Here is a 15,295-nt window from a genome sequence, read left to right as displayed (position 1 = left end):
TCTGTTCCCCACAAAACTATTCTTTCAGTATTGGCAGTGGGCAAAAGGTTCTGTTCTTGCTAGTTCTAAGAAGGTGCTTACACTGATCTTACTAGCAAATGACCTCAAAGCAGTGATGCTCATCCAGATTCCAGATACCCAAACTATCCAGATATCCGAACTTTTTTCTGGTATCCGAACCCGAATACGGATTCCAGATACCTGGATAAATCCGTAATGCACTATCCGAGCTTACTCAGATACCTGTTAAGTATCTGGAAATCAGTCCAGATACCTAGTTCGGGTAACCGGATCCGGATAGCGTAACTACGAAGATGACGTCCATGACGTCATTGAGCCAATCAGAGGGCTCCCAGCTGAAGCCCTAGCAACCAATCACAGAGGGGAACCCTGGCCAGCCCCTCCAGTATAAAAATGAAAAAACAGAGGCGCCAAATAGAGTAAAATTAGTGCCAATTAAAATAATTAAAATTGCGAGTGGCAATGGTGGACTTGCCCACCCTACAAGCAAACAACGGACCACTTTCTATGGTAAAAAAGGCAAATTTAATCAATTTAGTATTCCAAGATAAAAATACAGTTTGCAACGCATTTCGCGGGTCACAAGCCCGCCTCCTCAGGCAGAAAAATCATAAGCAGGAGCAACCAAGCAGTGGTCAGAACTGGCGTGGCACCTCTGTGATAACCACTGCTTGGTTGCTCCTGCTTATGATTTTTCTGCCTGAGGAGGCGGGCTTGTGACCCGCGAAACGCGTTGCAAACTGTATTTTTATCTTGGAATACTAAATTGATTAAATTTGCCTTTTTTACCATAGAAAGTGGTCCGTTGTTTGCTTGTAGGGTGGGCAAGTCCACCATTGCCACTCGCAATTTTAATTATTTTAATTGGCACTAATTTTACTCTATTTGGCGCCTCTGTTTTTTCATTTACGCTATTATCCACCTGGTGGATGGGTGAGGACACCCCTTCTTTTTCTACGGAGAGCGACTTCTTAACCTGAGCGGGGACAGGTTTAATCTCCCCGCCTGCAATTCAAGTGGTTGCCTGATCCCGGCAACCTACACTTGTGAGTATAATCTACTATTATTTTCCCTAGACCATTTGATCTACAATAATACACTATTGGGGGCTCTCGATTGTTCCTTTCTCCCTCCAGTATAAAAGGTGGGCGCTATGATGAAAATCTCGTCCTTGCTTGTGACTGCTCACTGAGAGACATTTCCAGTCCTACTGGCTAAGCAAATGCTGTATTACTGAGTTAAATATAGTGTTTTTGCTCCAAAACACCTGTACTACACCAATATTTTATTGTTTTTTTAGTTAGCTAGCTTGTATTTTGATTTTAGTCAGTGTGACAGTCAGACTCAGTGCTGCAGCTGCTAGGCTAGGTTAGGACCTGCTGTTTCCACAGGCTAGGCCTGCTGCCAGCCTTAGCTACAGTATAGCTTGGTTATATAAATGAGCAGCGCTCAGGGCCTCACACCATGGAACAAAAGTTGTGTAACCTTGTATAATTTGACAAACAGCCTCAAGTCCACGCTCATCAGTAGTACAAGTATCCAGGTTCCTTCATCAATTGTTCATATAGGGCCAACGCATGACATGTAAGAGGAGAGAAAAGGAGACCAATAGCGTAACTCCGTCACTGACCAAAATCCACCACCACAATATATGCTAATGGCCAGCTGACCGTGGAATTACAATTAAGTTGCACCTCAGGTGAGCACCCTGACACTCCCCCTCAATGTCTGCACTCACCCCGTCAACCTCCAATGATCTCCGGAGGTAGGATTAATCACAAGGGGGAATAATAGATCCACAGGGAGTCAGATCAGCAGTGTCGGTCTACAACTAAAACAACAGCTCATAGCGTAAAACCATTTAATAGACAAAGTTAAAAATATCAGATCCACTCACAAAAGGAGACTTGGGTAAGTGCATATTAAACAGTCGGGTCCCGGGTGACCTTCCGTTCAGCTACAGCTTTAAGATCCCCGCGTCCTCTTTGCAAAAACTTTCCTTGCCAGCAGCGTCCGACGTAGCTCCGCCCTACGCGTTTCGTCAGAGGTTCTGACTCATCAGGGGCTACGTCGGACGCTCCAGGAGCGCTAAACCTCTCTTTTATAAATTCTACAGTATAGCTTGTAGGTTATTAGGGATTAGATTACTGTACTACTGCTAGTCTTATATTGTGTGTAGTTAGTTGTTAGAGAGAGTACTACTACAGTGTTAGCTTCATTTACTACAGATAGTTACTGCAGTGCTGCTGTTAGAGTCAGTTAGTGTGTGACAGATAGACGGTTAGTGTGTGCTCCTGTCACTCAGTCAGTTATACTAGTACAACTACAACTAGTCTCCTACTACCAGTTATATATAGTTAATTTATATTAGGTTAGCTTACTTTAATTGCAGTGCTGTTACAGTGTGACAGATAGACAGACAGTTAGTGTGTCAGTGTGTGCTACTCTGCTGTGACTCCATTAGTTGAAGTTCTACCACTGCTACTATCTACTAGTACTACTGATTTGAATAAAGTACAAGTACCCCACTTCATTTGGACACATATAAAGTTGTACTATGTCTGCTGGCACTGGCAGCCAGGGGAGGGGCAGCATGAAAAGCAAGGGCAAGAGGAGAGGGAGCAGCATTGCCACCACCGTCGGCAGTTGTGCCGCGTCAGTGTCCATTCTGCCGCTAGCCACTGGCCGTGGACGCACTGGACGCCCAGCTGTTAGGGGGAGTCACATTGCAGAGGTGCAGCAGCGTGTAACGGCCATTTTCAAGCAGGGTCGTTGGCACACATTGGAGGAGAAAGACGCCGAGCCTGTGATGGAGCTGATGATGGTTGAGCAGGCCACCACCAGCTCTACAACAAAGATCTCTACCCACCACACAGAAATCTTCTGCTGCCAGTCTGCCACTGTCACCAGCTATTACGCCATTACAATAGCTGTAGTTTGTTGGAAAAAAAAATTGTTTAATTTTTTTGAGATGTCTGTGTTGAAAACTGTGATGTCCCAGTTGTGTATTGCTCACAATGTGGGCTACACGACTGCTGTCTGGAACCTCCTGATGGTAATTTACAGCCATTTCGGTTCGAATCCAGATATCTGGATTTATCCAGATTTTTTACTATCTGGATCTGGAACAACCCAGATATCAAAAAGAGGTATCCAGATATCTGGATTTATCCAGATTTTTTACTATCTGGATCCGGAACAACCCAGATATCGAAAAGAGGTATCCGAGCACCACTGCCTAAAAGTAGGTTTAGAGGCCCCCAAATAAAAAAGGGGGATAAATTAAACCAAAACCTAAAAAAAAATATTCACAAAAAAAAACAAAAAAACGGCATTTGATACCATCTCAGATTATACAAGGTAAACATGGTTATTGCTTGACCTACCCCGACCTGTGATGGAATAGGAGTGTGTCCTGTGTCTGAAATAGAAAACATTTCAATATAAAAATAACTATTGAAATATTTAAAAAATTATATCATGTAATAATACATTTAAAACATTGTAACAATAATACAAAGAATGTCACTGACCTGATAAATATTTGACAAGGGTGAATTTAATGGAGGTACTCAGTAATAGGGAAAAGCAGATGGTTTCTGCAGCAGAATCTTTGATTCCTCCATGGTGGATCTTCATCTGAATATTTCTTTCCTTCCGTCAGGGTGTGCATTATTCACAGAATAGCAAGCAGGAGTTCTCTGAGTTTGATTAGCTAAGTGAACTGTGCCAGAAATCATTGCTAACTATTCAAATAGACACATAGTGAATTATATGAGTTTATAAAACATGATCAGTGCCAACAGGTGATTAAAAATTACCGCTGCTGTGAGAGAACAGTGTCTAAAGTTGAAATAGGTCATGTCAAAGGTAGAACATTGCAGGTCTCAACAATCATAAAAAGGATTATGAATGACATCAAATCACCAAAGCTGTCTCAAACATGTTCACCATTATGAATATAGGAAATGTGGCTTACCAGATACTAGCAACTCACATTATAATGCTGCATATAAGCTCACAACACCTCCCATGGCGATGGTAATCATCAAAGGAACATCAAGGCGTTAGACCCAGGAAATTCCACAGTATAAAAGACAACAAAGGCAGTGCTAAGTGCAGACTGCTTTATTCTTTATAACTTACCTAAGGAGATTGCGGGCTCTGGGTCCTAATGAGCCTTCCCTCTCCTCTCCGGGTGACCGCTCCAGCGCAGGATCCACGTAGCAGCATTAGACCAATTTGGTCAAATGCTGCTGTCTCCGCCACTAAAGGGAGGCTTCGGGCCGCTCCAGACTGCGCACACACGAGCGCCCTCTCTCACACACTCGCGCATGCAGAGTATAGAGATGTCTGTCTTCAGGAGGACTCGGCTCCTGGGATTCAAACGGTGATGCTAGCACTTCACCAAGGGCACAGGAAGAAGTAAGGCTCATTAGGACCCAGAGCCTTCCCTCTCCTTAGGTAAGTATCTGTCTTTTTTTTATTACGATTCCCAATGACTTTAGGGGGGGGAGCATGCGGGGCGTGCCTCCCAATGACTTTAAGGGGGGGGGCATGAGGGGCGTGCCTCTGTCTCACTAATGCAGGGCAGCCACTTACCAGAGCTCCAGGTACCATCTTCTGCACTTCTTACAGCTGCCAACTGTTATGCTGCAAACCTCCATAGGTTTCCGATGTGTATCACCTGACCATTGGGTCATATGCATAAAAAACCTTTCTCAACCTCAGGCAGAAAATATTTATGATAACCCTATAACAAATACATTACAACTTGATTCTATTTGTCCTTATTTTTACTTTACTACAAATTTTGCATTAACAAGGGGAGGAAAATAATCTGTAATTAAACAAAAATGATACTCAGCAATGTTGCAACACGTTTCACAAGTCTAACTCACTTTATCAGCCAATGTAAGAGTGCACAAAGTATATCTAGTGCATCTTAGTAGTGCAGTGTATCTGGTGCATCTTAGTAACGTATCTGGCACCTACATGGCACGGAAACGAATTTGACCCATTAAGTGCATTGCAACATTGCCGAGTATTATTTTTGTTCCATAAAAACATTGATTAGCATACCACCGATAGTGGCATCTTTGGTTAAGAGAGGTAAATTCAACCTTACCACTCACTTGTATGCTGTTTTAAGACTTTTATCTCCTGTTGGTGCCTCAATTTTACTAATCAAGTTATGGGGGGAAATGTGTTTCTCAATTTAAAAACATAAAAATCTTGAAAGTTAGCCAGCCACTCTTAACAGAATGGTCAGATAATCATTCCTTGCAGAGCCAGTTAATTGCATTTTGTTTAATAAAGTAATATCTGTTAAAATCTGTGACATTGTGCACTGCAGTTCACTAATACCAGAGCATATTCATTTTGGCTGGGATAGCTCTGAGAAAATAATAAGGTTTGGAAAGCCACGTTAGAAATTGGCTCCGCAAAGCAGTGAACTCTGTTCATAAGAATCTCTCCAAATGCTTATTCGGTTAATCTTTGCTCCTTAACCCAGATATCTACTTTGAACTTTGGTGGTCACTAGGGGTTTACAAATGCTTGGAGTTTGCAAGTCACAGGCACATGTTTATAACAGAATTTACAACTGGAAGAAACTTGCATTTTAAGCCATCTTAACATGAATTCTTCAACTTAACATGAAAAACAACATCTCAAAGAGGAACTATAGTGAAAATAAACTAATGAATAACATTGCAAATTTTTAACAATAATAATTTATAAATGTTTATTTAGTAGGCCTATTTTTAACACTGAGTCTCAAGCAACCAGAAAGCAAACTTATCCAGCATCAGCCAATCCCCATCAGTGCCAGATAACCGAGACTTAACTGTATATTTTTTATCTTCTTTTATTTAAAAGTGTTTTTCTCTGTTAAATTTTCCATAATTCCTCATAGAGTTTCTATCTTGGCATTCTTCTTTTCCTGTATTCTTATTTTTCTCTTTTCTAATTTTCCTTGCAACCTACTGCGACCTATCCTTCCTCACAACATGGGGCCATGCTTAATTTTTGCAATGCCCAGCTACCAATGAATAAACGATACAGTGGGATGCGAAAGTTTGGGCAACCTTGTTAATTGTTATGATTTTCCTGTATAAATTGTTGGTTGTTAGGATAAAAAATGTCAGTTAAAAATATCATATGGGAGACACACACAGTGGTATTTGAGAAGTGAAATGAAGTTTATTGGATTTACAGAAAGTGCACAATAATTGTTTAAATAAAATTAGGCAGGTGCATACATTTGGACACCACAAATAAGAAATGAAATCAATATTTAGTAGATCCTCCTTTTGCAGAAATTACAGCCTCTTAATGCTTGCTGTAGGTTCCAATGAGAGTCTGGATTCTAGTTAAAGCTATTTTGGACTATTCCTCTTTACAAAACATCTCTAGTTCATACAACATCTCTAGTTCATTCTATTCAGGTCTGGGGACTGAGATGGCCATTCCAGAATGTTGTACTTGTTCCTCTGCATGAATGCCTTAGTGAATTTTGAGCAGTGTTTAGGGTTGTTGTCTTGTTGAAAGATCTAGCCCAGGCACAGCTTCAGCTTTGTCACTGAGTCCTGGACATTGGACTCCCAAATATGCTGATACTGAATGGAATCCATGCGTCCCTTAACTTTGAGAAGATTCACAGTCCCTGCACTGGCCACACAGCCCCACAGCATGATGGAATCACCCCCATATTTTACTGTAGGTAGCAGGTGTTTTTCTTGGAATGCTGTGTTGTTTTTCCTCCATGCATAAAACCCCTTGTTATGCCAAATAACTCAATTTTAGTTTCAGCAGTCCACAGCACCTTATTCCAAAATGAAGCTGGCTTTTCCAAATGTGCTTTAGCATACCTCAAGCGGCTCTGTGCTGTGGTCCGAGAAAAGGCTTCCTCTGCATACAGCATCTCCTTGTGCAAAGTGCACCGAATGGTTGAATGATGCACAGTGGCTCCATCTGCAGCAAGATGATGTTGTAGGTCTTTGGTGCTGTTCTGTGGGTTGACTCTGACTGTTCTCACCATTCATCGCTTCTGTCTATCCGAGATTTTCTTGGTCTGCCACTTTGAGCCTTAACTTGAGCTGAGCCTGTGGTCTTCCATCTCCTCAATATGTTCTTAACTGTGGAAACAGACAGCTGAAATCTCTGAGACAGCTTTCTATATCCTTCTCCTAAACCATGATGGTGAACAATGTTTGTCTTCAGGTAATTTGAGAGTTGTTTTGAGACCCCCATGTTGATACACTTCAAAGAAAATTAAAGGAGGAGGGAAACTTACAATTGGCCCCAAGCTAATTTGAGTTCCAATAATTAATTATTGCACACTTTCTGTAAATCCAATAAACTTAATATCACTTCTCAAATATCACCGTGTGTGTCTCCTGTATGATATATTTAACTGACATTTTTATCGTAACAACAACCAGTGATTTATACAGGAAAATCACGACGATTAACAAGGTTGCCCAAACTTTCGCATCCCACTGTAGCAGACAGGCAGTACTCAATAACTGTGATAGCTCACCTTATGCTTAGGTGTTGTGATGGCAATAGCCAAACGTTCACAATGTACAATCCACTGGCTTAGTAAGTAATCAGCAATGTAAAATATATGTATCATTATAACTGATGACGGAAGCTGATAAATGAATGTCTTAAAAGAATGCAAAAATACTTTTAGAAAAATTAGAAACATGACTTTGTACTTACATTACGGCCTTCAGGTCAGAGAAGGCAATGTGGGAGTGATGGCAAATGACAGCCAACCCAGTTTTCATCATTGTAGAGATTGTATCCTGTGTGTAGACTACATGCATTGATGTGTTCTTTCTCCTAACTTTATCTTACCATGCAAAATGTTTTACACTATTTAAAAAAAAATAAACACAAGTGTTTGCTATGTGTCATAATTTAAACTGCCTCTTGAAAAGAAATACATTTTTAGGGCCCGTTCACACTACACGCTTTTCCAGCCGCGTTTTGGAAACGCGTGCGGGTGGCCCGACACGCACGACATCAGACAGTGCATAGAGTGCACTGTCTGATGTTCACACTGCATGCATTCCGGACCTGTGCGGTCCGGGAACGCATGCTGCATGCAGATTTAGCAAAAACGCGCGGCTGTCCCATTCACTTTTCAGTGATGGGATCAGCCCCGCAACGCATACAAACGCGGATGGCGTGCGTTCGTACGCGTTGCGTTCCACATGCGTGGCCATCCGCGTTTGTAATGTGAACCGGCCCTTATGAACTGTCTAGACATTATTGTTTTAACTAATTGCATTGCCATGTGATGATGCACTAAACGCCACTGACAATTTCCTTGATCTAGCAGGTCTCTGAAGTTTTAAACATGAATTTTATCATCTTTTTAAGAGTAAAATTCTATTTAAAAATTACTTTTAGGGCTAGTTCACAGTGCTCAGTTACGTTGCAGAATAGTTCTACATGTCAACTCACTGCCCATACAATTCTATGGGTCTGTTCACATCTCTGCATTGTAACTGATCGTGTTATTCTAACGCGCTGCATGCAGGCTTTTTACTGAAGTATATGTCCAGTCTCCATTGCAGTTCACACTCATTATAACATGTGCCTTATGCAACTGACTACTGTGAACCTAGCCACATACTTTAAACTGTTAAATAGTTCTCTTAACATTTATAAAATATGCTCTTTCTCCATTTTGATGTGAAATGTATGTCTTTGTTGACATCTAGTGGGGGATCCTCCAGCCAATTTTTATTGACAGGTTAAAAAATGCAGGGAGATTCCTGTAATTACTGTCATGTTTACAGCTAGTGATATAAATAAAGCTTTAGGGCCCGTTTCCACTATAGCGTTGCGGAATCGCCGGCGAATCACCGCAGGCAAATCGCATGCGGGTGCGATTCCGCATGCGTTTTTTGCCGCGATTTCGCATGCGATTTCGCATAGGTAAGGCTGTATGCGAATTTAACCATGTCACTGCCTGTGTAAATTAACATTAATACCTATGCGAAATCGCGGCAAAAAACGCATGGGGAAAACGCATGCGATTTCCCTATTAAATACATTGCGTGCGATTCGCCTGCATTCCACACGCAGGCGAATTCTGAGGGCCCTACCCTGCAGATTTTTTCTGCACAGAAAAACGTGCGGGGTAACGCACAAGTGGAAACAGTCCCATCCACTTGTACTGACTGTGCGAATCCGCATGCGGGCAACGCATGCGGATTCGCGATAGTGGAAACGGGCCCTTAGATGTAAGCAATCACACGGAATATGTATCAATCTTTCCTTAAGGAATACATCAAGAACGGGTGCATAAATAAGATGTTCCCCAGGCCATTTTATGTTTTGGACTTTTTTTGTCCATATTCCTCTAGAAAATTCCTTTTCAGTACTTGTAGATCCTGGTGCCATCATGTGACTGAAAAAAAGCATTGCAAAGCACTGGATAATTGAATGGCATGTGATTTGCATTGGCTCAGTACCAGGTTTTGGCACGAAATGTCCAATGAGAAAGAGAATCTGTGTGTACCCCCCTAAACCTATTTACCCTTTGTCCCTAAATGCCTTCTGGTATTGCCAGAACAGGCAAGCTGGCCAGTGTGGAGCTCTGCCACCCGACAATACTAGCACATATGGTTCATGACATGAGGGGGGGAGCTCTGCAATAGGAGGACAGAAATATTTCCTAACTTTTACAATGTGCTCATGTGCTCATGTCCATATTAAGAACAAGGGGCTCATTCCCTCCTTGTGCCAGGGAAGGTGGGGATATCTACACCAGTACATGTAGGTATAGGTCCAGAGAGTAACTTATGGTGAAATCTAGAAACTGCCTTTAATTATGGAGGTTACAGGTATCCAAACTCAATACCTGTGGAATTCAAATGAGTATAAAGCTACATAAGTACCTATTTCCCTTATCCATTAAAAGTAAAAGTTAAAGTAAGGGATGAGGGGGCTCAACACAGTTTCAAATCACTTTAACAATGAATGAGTTGGGTAAAAATTAACACTTAATTCCTTGTTGAAATTGTATTTCAATTAATTGCTCAGACAAACATTTTTCCATCTTTTTTCTGACCTGTTTCCTTCTTTTTTTCAGAGCTGTGACTGGATATTGTACTGGTTGTGCCTCTGACACTGGTGATCAGGGTTAGAACCTTGGCTTCCTGTTCAGTAAGACAACACCTATTCAGTAAGGAGACATTGGGCAACACTCTCTAACACAGCTACTGCCTACTGAGCATGCCCTGGTGGCTGCAGCTCTGGCGGTTTGAGTCTCACAGTCATAACGTGTGCGTTATGCAACTGACCACTGTGAACTTTAAACCAGAGGTGTCAAACTCAAATACAACGTGGGCCGAAATTCTATGATGGGACCTGGTCGTGGGCCAACCTCAATGTCTGCTGGCCACCCTCCTCCCTTATAGAGTTCCCTGGGGTCTAATGGCCCACCCTTCAGCTCCTCCTGTATAGTTCCCTGGTGTCTAGTGGTCCTCCCTCCCCTATACAGTTCCCTGGTGTCTAGAGGCCCCTCCCCTCCCCTATACAGTTCCATAGTGTTTAGTTATTTCACCCATCTCGCCCATATGGCTTCCCTAGTTTTCTAGGGCTTCACCTCCAATATAGCTTCCCTGGTGGTCTAGAGTGGGCCAAACATAATGCAAAGTGGGGAAACCCCTTGAGGGCCAAATTTGAGGGCTCCGAGGGCCAGGTTTGGCTCGCGGGCCGGAGTTTGACATGCATGCTTTAAACTGTTAAATAGTTCTCTTACCATTTAATAAATGTGCTCTTTCCTCAATTTTGATTTGCAATTTATGCCCTTGTTGACATCTAGTGGGGGATCCTTCAGCCAATTTTATAATAACACATTCAAAAATGCAGGGAGATTCCTGTATTTACTGACATGTTTACAGCTCGTGATATAAATAAAGCTGTAGATGTAAGCAATCACACGGAATATGTATCAATCTTTCCATAAGGGATACATCAAGAACGGGTGCATAAATAAGATGTTCCCCAGGCCATTTTAAGTTTTTGACCTTTTTTGGCCATATTCCTCTATCAAATTCATTTTCTAAAGCTCACAAATTTGTTGCAGTACTTGTAGATCCAGGTGTCACCATGTGACTGATAAAAGCATTGCTAAGCACCGCTTAATTAAATGTGATTTGCATTAGCTCAGCACCAGATTCTGGCACTAAATTGCTTGTGAGAAGGAGTGTCAGTGTACGAATGGGTGTCAGGTACACAAGAACTGGGGACTTTGATTTGAGGACATCCTCCTTACAGTTCATCATCATAGTACTGGACCAATAGGTTTCAGAAAAGATTCCGTGGACAGCAAGTGGAAGAAGTGCTTGTTAGATGTGATGAGAGATGAGAACTGATCCAAGAATGGATCAGTTTCTCCTTCAGGCACAGACTCAGCAGCAGATCTTGGTCAGATGAAAGAAGTGACAGCAGAGTGGGTATATTTTTTTAGGGGGAAGGAAGCTTGAGATTAGTAGCCAGTGTGGGGGGTGGGGGGGGGGAGGCACAAATGTGGCATGATGGCTGGCTGGTGGGGCCTATTTGGGTGATCAAAATTCATGTTGGTATGACAAGCTTTTGATACTTTTGGCCTAATTCAGGTGATAAAATTACAGACAACTAGTTCAGTAATGATAGGAACCAAATGTAAACATCCCAAACAGTACTCAGAGGCGGTAGAACAGAGCAGATTATCCAAGTAATGGTGCTATTATTGAAGAAAAGTTACTTACAGATGTACTTGGCTAGTTAGCTGGCATGCTTAAATCCTTACTTGCTAGCAAGCTGCTCCTGTGTGTACAGATCACAGACAAATCATTCCAGCCTGTGTCTCACTTTTCTACAAGCAAGGGGAGAGGGAAGAGAAAGGAGGGAAAGAAACACTGTGGGCCATATGCAATTCAGTTTTTTACCTTAGTTTTCCCCTAGGAGATAAGTTTTCTTTCATCTTCAATTTAAATTAACTTTCCAGCACTTTTCAACTAAAAAAATACCAAAAAGCAGGCTAAAAATACTATCAAAATTATTTTGAGCATTTTCTTGCTTGCTGGTGGCTTAAAAGGCATTTTATTGACAAGTTTAAAAATATCACCTAGGAGAAAACTCAGTAGAAAAATTGAATTGCATATGGGCCTGTGTGTGCAATTCCTTATCTTATTAGCTAAGCACTGTTGGAGACTTGAACTTGTATTTTACAGATATTAACCAGTTCACCCCCAAGGGTTTTTACCCTAATGGACCAGAGCAATTTTCACCTGTCAGTGCTCCTCCATTTTATTCCCTAAGAACTTTATTACTAATTATCACAACAAAATGATCTATACCTCGTTTTTTTTCGTCACCAATCAGACTTTCTGCGGGTAGTAAATTTTGCTAAGAATTTTTTTATTCTAAATGCGTTTTAACAGAAAAATTAAGAAAATTATGGAAAAAAATCATTATTTCTCAGTTTACGGCCATTATAGTTTTAAAATTAAACTTTCTCCTGTGGATAAAACTGACACATTTTATTTGCCCAGTTGTCCCAATTTTTAAACCATTTAAATTATGTCCCTATCACAATGTATGGCGATAATATATTATTTGTAAATATAGGTGTTATTTTTCTGTTTCTTTTTTTTTTTTGTCCAGTCCATAATTACAAGCCCTATGTAGTAAAGTAAAAGTAAATTTCCCTCATAAAATATAGATTAAAAAAAGCTGAGCCCCGCCCTAAGGCAACTATTTATGTAATTTTTTTGTACAGCGACGGGAGAGGCACGCACATATGCGGAGCGGCTACGGGAATGAGCGACTTATTAAAACGCCCTGTTGCCGTTAGCAGGCTCAAACAGGCCGTTTTAATACGCTAAATTGACGTTAAATGGTTAAGTTTTACTATCCTGATTTAAAACTTCCTGCTTGTAAAATACAAGTTCTAGTTTATTGGATAATTTAACCATTTCAGTCCACGGGGATTTTTTACCTTATGCATCAGAGCAATTTTCACCTCCCATTAATTCGCTAATAACTTTATCACTACTTATCACAGTTTATTGATCTATATATGTTTTTTTCCGCCACTAATTAGGCTTTCTTTGGGTGGTACATTTTGCTAAGAATTATTTTTTTATAAATGCATTTTAACAGGATTAATAAGAAAAAATGGAAAAAATCATTATTTCTCAGTTTTTGTCCATTATAGTTTTAATATAATCCACGCTACTATAATTAAAACCTATGTATTTTATTTGCTCGTTTGTCTCGGTTATGACACCTTTTAAATTTTGTCCCTATCGCAATGTATGGTGCCAATATTTTATTTGGAAATAAAGGTGTATTGTTTCCGTTTTGAGTCCATCACTATTTACAAGCTTATAATTTAAAAAATGTTCATAGTATACCCCCTTCAAATGCATATTTAAAAAGTTCAGACCCTTAGGTAACTATTTGTCTTTTTTTTTTTTTTCCATTAAAATTTTTATTTGGGTAATATTTTGGTGTGGGAAATAAACAGTTAATTTTTAATGTTTTTATATGTGCAAATTGTAATGTAAAAAATATGTAGATGTAGTTTTACTATTTGGCCACAAGATGGCCACCTTCATTTTTTATTTCCCTCCATGTGCTTCTCGCTAAGCGGAAGTACAAGAGGGATGCGGACATTTTTCCGGGCTGAAAAACTGAAGCCTCTTGTAAGAGCGCTTCGGTTTTTCTGTGGGGGAGACGGATCGGTGATCGGGAACCATGTTCCCGTTCACTGATCCCACGGCTACCGGGGACACCACGGGGGCCCGCCCGCGATCGCACCGAAGCGCGGCACCGCAGCAGAGCAGCCGCCCGGACGTGAAGCGACAGAAATAGTTAACAGAAAAGTCAGCTGTTGTGCCTTCTTCAGAATATATTCCTGTTGACTGACAATGCAATGGAAACATACAATCAACATACAATCAAACTAGGTGCATATAAGAATCACCTAGTTTTAGAGGGCAAAAATCTGGAAAAAAACAAAACAAATCCTAGGTCCATCTATGGTGCAGAGGCGTCTTATGGACTTTTAACCCCCCGAAAACTGTCTCTATCTAAGCTACACTGCCCATCTACACTAACTCCTGCTACAGTTCACTTACCCCTGCTGCCCCCACCAACTACACTACGCTTCACTAACCCCTGCTACCACCACCAACTACACTACACTTCATTAACTAACCCCTGCAGCCAACCCAAATTACACTGCACTTCACTAACTGACCCCTGCAGCCAACCCAAACTACACTACACTTCACTGACTAAATAACCCCTGCACCATCTCCCCTGATCCTGTTGCCACGATCCTCTTCTCCTCCGTCTGACTGCAGTAATCAGAGGGTCCCAGCCCTCATCAGAGAGTCCCAAGCATCATCAGAGGGTCCAAGCCATCATCCGAGGGACCTGGCCATCATTCGAGGGTCCCAGCCGTCCCATCCAGGATCCAGCCTTCAGTGTCCCAGTCGCTGGTTCCTCTTCACTGCAGTCTAGTATGGAGACTTCAGCCTTGTGGTAAACACGCGCTGCCACTCCGCTGACATTCCCCATAGTTACAGTGTCCTCTTCTTAGTTATAGTTCTTCTGTGTGACGAGCGGCGCACGTGTGGATGAGACGGCAGGGACCCTCGGATGGCGACTGAGACCCTCGGATGACAGCTGGGACCCTCGGATGACAGGTGGGACCCTCGGATGACGGCAGTCAGATGGAGGAGAAGAGGATCACGGTGGCAAGATCCGGTAAGTATATTATGTGGGCCAAAATACCCTACCTTTTGAATATAGGAGGCACCCACTTTTTCCCCCCAGTGTTGGGGAAGCAAAAGTGCATCTTATATTCCGAAAAATGCAGTACATTTCAATTCCTTGTTGAAAATGTTGTGATTAGGGATGAGCGAAAATGATTTCATGAAAATCAAAATCCTCCTGGAGTGTGCAAAGGGTTCGTGCTGTGTATGCAAGAGTTTACTGCTCTAAGCCGCTGCCTCCCCTCCGATGCATTCCACACTGCTCTCCAGCTTCTCACACTTCAAGTAGACGGCAGAAGGGCCAGTTTAAGGTACACTGGGTGCTGGGGAAAAACTTAAGCTGGGACCCCCCACCAACCGTGCTGCCTTCAGTCACGCCATCTGCATCTTCTCCATCCGTCAAGTATAATAAACAACATGCATCGGTTCATAGAGAGAATGCAGGCAGTGTAGCTGAAGACAGCATGGGTGGAGCAGCA

General features: G+C 41.8%; 1 protein-coding gene across 1 annotated transcript in view; it reads right to left on the bottom strand.

Annotated features, from left to right (window-relative positions):
* The window catches only part of NTRK2 (neurotrophic receptor tyrosine kinase 2), a 384,661-nt gene extending 381,042 nt beyond the window's left edge, over positions 1-3,619 (bottom strand). Inside the window, exons 1-2 of the mRNA XM_068237090.1 lie at positions 3,555-3,619; positions 3,408-3,442 (exon numbers count right to left, since the gene is read on the bottom strand). The gene's annotated coding sequence lies outside the window, so the exon portion shown is untranslated. The remainder of the gene's footprint in view (positions 1-3,407; positions 3,443-3,554) is intronic.
* Positions 3,620-15,295: the final 11,676 nt, after the last annotated feature.

The sequence above is a fragment of the Hyperolius riggenbachi genome, chromosome 1 (assembly GCF_040937935.1).
Source record: "Hyperolius riggenbachi isolate aHypRig1 chromosome 1, aHypRig1.pri, whole genome shotgun sequence".
Taxonomy (NCBI): Eukaryota; Metazoa; Chordata; class Amphibia; order Anura; family Hyperoliidae; genus Hyperolius; species Hyperolius riggenbachi.
The sequence above is the reverse complement of the archived record's forward strand: the minus strand, read 5'-3'. Positions and strand labels throughout refer to the sequence as shown.